General features: G+C 34.9%; 1 non-coding gene across 1 annotated transcript; it reads left to right on the forward strand.

Annotated features, from left to right (window-relative positions):
- Positions 1-2,091: 2,091 nt before the first annotated feature.
- LOC120248535 lies at positions 2,092-2,198 on the forward strand. The gene has a single exon (XR_005532597.1). It is a non-coding gene; the product is annotated as a U6 spliceosomal RNA (small nuclear RNA).
- The last annotated feature ends 2,579 nt before the right edge of the window (positions 2,199-4,777 follow it).

Consider the following 4,777-nt stretch of genomic DNA (forward strand, 5'->3'; position numbering starts at 1 on the left):
TTTAAGTATTTATACCAACAAAGATACTAGTGGATAGTTGTCACTTAACTTCATGTCTTCATTGAAAATTGAGATTCAAAGATGGGTAAACAACTTGCTCAGAGTCACAAAGGAAATAAATGATAAGGTTATGATCAAAGCCCTTTGTGTTTCTCTGTGTGCTGTATCATGGTATCCATCAAATTAAACCATTTTTGTTGCATACTCAGGACAATATTGGAAAGAGGTGGGAGCTAAATGTAAATATTTCAGGTACGGAGGGGATTTTTAAAAATAATATAAGTACTGTTTTTATTTATAAAATTTATCAATTGGAAGGTATCTGTGAAAAATTGTAATACTTGCCTGTCGGCAAGAGCCAAAATTGGATACTTAGTCTTAACATATATAAATCTTTATCATCAAATTTCGTAGGCTTAAGTAAACTAACTTCTCACTCTTAATGAATCATAGAGGTCTCCTGCAGCCTTGTCCTTAGCCCTAGATCTGATGTCCAAATGTTCCCTTACAGGATATCACTGTGGACTTGGCAGATCTCCGTGGCCAAGCGCAATGGTGCTAGGCATCCATCAGTGTCTTCCCCAAGAAAGAGTATGGTGCCTCAGGAAGCAAAGAAATGAGGAAAGGCAAGTCCTTTGAGGCAGAGTTTATGTTGACCAAACACAAAATCCGAATCCAAAGGGCGGGAGAAATCTGGATATAGGAATTAGGGTTAAGCTGGGAAATGGGCAGAAATTTGATTCAAAATCAGCTTCATTATTCCCGAGGATGGGCTCTGGGTAAGGTAACTACAGGTTCTGATTTCATATTTTTTGCTATTGCTCCAATATAATTATTAAGGGTGCCCTTTTTGCTCTCGGTGATTTCTAGTTTAGGGAAGTCTCAGTTGCATCTGGTTTACAGGAAAATTATATGGTCACTGTATCCTTGTTGAGGGCCACAAGCCATGCTGAAGCATCTGCATATATTCTGATTATGGTCACAGGTTAAATAGGCAAGGTCAATGAAATGATTTAAGGTGCGTGACCATGTTGAACTCACAGATAATATTAAAACTAACTAGTCAGAAGTAAAAACTGGCAAACAATAACACAATTATTTGAATCCATTATACAGAAGTTAGGTTATTCCCTACTCAGCTGTTAACTCAGTTTTTCTCTCATTTGTTATATTCTTTGTGTGCATAGCTGTCTGTACTACTAAATTAAATGGTTCTTGAGGTGAGTGCTGCTGCCTTACTCATCTTTGTCTCTCTTAATTCCTGGCATGAAAGTTTAAACATTACAGGTATTCAATAACAATTATAAAAATTTATCATAATTATGATAAAATAGCTATGGCTTGTCTTACCCCTTTGTACTCATACTAAGACAGAAAAATAATAAGCAACTATAACTAATGTTTGGGAGATGGTATTATTGACCTTATTTTATAGATGAGGAAACTGAGACTCGGAGATCTTACGTGGGTTTGCTCACAACAACCCAGATATTTACAAGAGATCTGAGATATGATCCCCTAATATTCTAGTGGAGACATAAACTTTTATCTAGTGCACTGCCAATAAGTATAGAGATATTCATAGATATGAGTTTTTCTTTCTGTTTTGGAAAATCTGATGACTAATTTCATACATTTTCATCTTACTAGTTTCAGTATGTATACTGTCTCTATCCATGAAATTTCTGCTAGGCTTTCTTCATTAAAGCACTGTGTCTTCAAAAGCACTTTAGAATAAACACAACAATAAATCATTCATTCATGGTTGTGTGCTACTTTACAAATTAAAAAAGAACATTAGTTGATTTAAATATTTCACTCCAACATATGAGCCATGTAGTACTCTCCCTAGATATTTCAATAATTATCAGTCTCTTGAAGTTGATACAAACACAACACTGAATTCTTATGGACTCTTTGATATCTGGGTGTTATTAAATACTTATTACTGGATGATATACTTAGTGAATCAATCACTGAACAAGAACAACAAAAACACAGTTTGGCTCATGAATAAAATAGCACAGTTTTATAAAAGGTTTACTTTTATAAAGAATTGCACTAGCTATTTGATTCTAAAACATACATGTGGTGCTCACTTTGGCAGCACATATACTAAAATTGGAATGATACAGAGAAGATTAGCATGGCTCCAGCACAAGGATGACATGCAAATTCGTAAAGCATTCCATATTTTTTAAATGAGTGATGGGCATGGAGGAGAGCACTTGTTGGAATGAGCACTGGGTGTTATATGGAAATCACTTGACAATAAACTCTATTAAAAAATTTAAAAATTAAAAAAAACATGTAACGGATTTAAAAGAACAGTTGTAACCACCACTGAATGTAGGTTTTATTTAATCAGTATAATCTTTTCTTCACTAATTTTTGGTCATGAAATAATAAATGAATGAATGAAAAAATTAAATAAGTAATATATAAATAAATCCTCAGTTGGCTAGGCTATGGAAGTTGGAAAAATACATTGTTGCCAGTACTATCTCTTTGAAAACTACACAACACGATAAACAACCCTATTGCATAACAAAACCTTAGAGGCCTTGTGTTGCATGTAAACCTACGTAAGTATCTGGATGTCTAGCATGAATCATTCAATGACTCTTGTTGATTAACAGCATCTTTTTTTAAACATATTTTCAATTAGATTTAAATAACATTGGATCAGTCAGCCAATTCATCGTATTTTAACAAGTGTCCAGTCAATTTAGTAAAATTAAGTAATCAGTCAATGTCAATCCATTCAGAGAATAGCTTATCTGCTAAATATTTTCCAAATCCTACCCAATTTCTGGATCTCTCACAGACACAGTAAAAACTCAGCCTGATTATTAATTGAGTTGGAAAATTTCTCAGGAAACCTACCTTTCTAAAAAATTCATTTTCAAGTACATCTTGGATGCAATTTTATTTAACATTTCTAGACCAGCTGGCATTAAAATTTAACACCACAATTTTATTAGAGAAATCATACCACAAAATTCTCTTTGTTTTAATTATGGATTTCTAGTCCCTTAAATATTTAATGAAGATCTAAAAATCAAAGATTAAAAGGAAACACTTTCAAAAACAACATATCACAGCGATCAAGTCAAACCTTTGATGTTCTACTTCATGCCTCTCCAAAAACAGTAAGTTATGTTTTACATGAACAAATACATACGACTATTTTCACCAAAAAAACCCTTTACTTATAGGAAAGTAAAGCATATTGATTAACATTTAGGTGTTTAAAATTATTATAATGCCAAATAGGAATTTGTTACCTTTGCTAAAGTTTCATATTTGTAGGGAGAACGGGACAACAAAATTCATTTGTCCTTCTGACAACTAGCTTCTTTGTCTCATTTCTGTTTGTTTCTTTGGCAGCTGAAACACCTTGAAATTACCTTCTTGAGCACAGAAGAATTATATATATTTTTTCTATTTCTAGCTGTCAGAGTGATTAGAATTTTAATTAGCATAAGAGCGCAGAATGGAAAATGAACAGAGAAAAAGCACACAAAAGATCTCAAATTGGTGGAGAAACAAAGGGGCAACCAAAGCTGCCTCGCAGCTTAATTGTTACATCTCTGATGTGCCTCCTCCTGGATTCCCTGTGAATTAGCACAGAGCTGTCCTGTAGCCCCACACGAGTACAAGGTGGCCCAGACACTACTAAATGCTATCCCTAGTTGTCACTAAAAGTAAAGCAAGGCTCTTAGGGCACAGGAACAGTTCTGTTTCGCTGTCAATGTCCGCCTCCTTAATTTATTCTCAGAATCCTACTGAGGATCATAAGTCCAACCACAAAAGATGGAATACACCAAGTATTCATGGAATAAACACTCTTGGGTTGGTGAGAACGGTCTCAAATTTCAGAGGAATTCATTCCTCCATACGTAGTGTGATGCACAGCAGGTGCCTTTCATCAGGAAGGCATTCAGGAAATATAGAAGATACATTAGTTATTAAATATGCCATTAATTGCCTAAGAGTCAGAATATTTCTGAAAACTCTAAAAAAACCAAAGTAGTATAAATTTACATTACAAGAGTTATGTCTATCATCTACATTACTAGAGTAGTGCTATAGGTATGTAAGTATACGTATCACCCAATTATGGTATGGAAGTACCTATGGATTGCCATACAATATAAGGTCCTGTGGCTTTAGAGTCACCTGATATAGCATTGGTCCTGAACTGTTAGAGCTGGCTATGTGACCTTGGGAAGCTATTTAAATTCTCAGTCTCAGTCTATCATCTACTTAAAGTATGGAACATAAAATATGTGCCATGGAAACACTGTGAAGAATGTGTGAGCATGTGTGGTGATGATAGCAGCAGCAGCAGCAGCAGCAGCAGCAGCAGCAGCAGCAGCAGCAGCAGTAGTAGCAGCAGCACCAGTAAATGTATACAAATAACTGATAGATTATAAGTAATATTTTAACTGCTACTCAGGAAAACAGGGCTAAACACTTCAATTGAGCTGTGAAATAAAGGAAACATGTCGATGGGCAAAAAATGGGAGCTGGTGATTTCCGAAACAAGCAAAAACACAAGAGATCAGTACATAACTTGAGGGTAATGAGTAATCTAAGAAATGCAAGAATCATGAAATTCAATGGTTAGAAAAAGAATGGGTTATACTAGGCTGGAATGATGCCAGGGTACTTGGGAGTTCAGGCTGTGGCTGAAAGAATGTTTTGAGAAAGGGTATGACATGAATAGTCTTATGTTCCAGTAATAATATCACATATCAATGTGTATTATGGA

The sequence above is a fragment of the Hyaena hyaena genome, unplaced genomic scaffold (assembly GCF_003009895.1).
Source record: "Hyaena hyaena isolate Hyena2069 unplaced genomic scaffold, ASM300989v1 scaffold_593, whole genome shotgun sequence".
Lineage (NCBI taxonomy): Eukaryota > Metazoa > Chordata > Mammalia > Carnivora > Hyaenidae > Hyaena > Hyaena hyaena.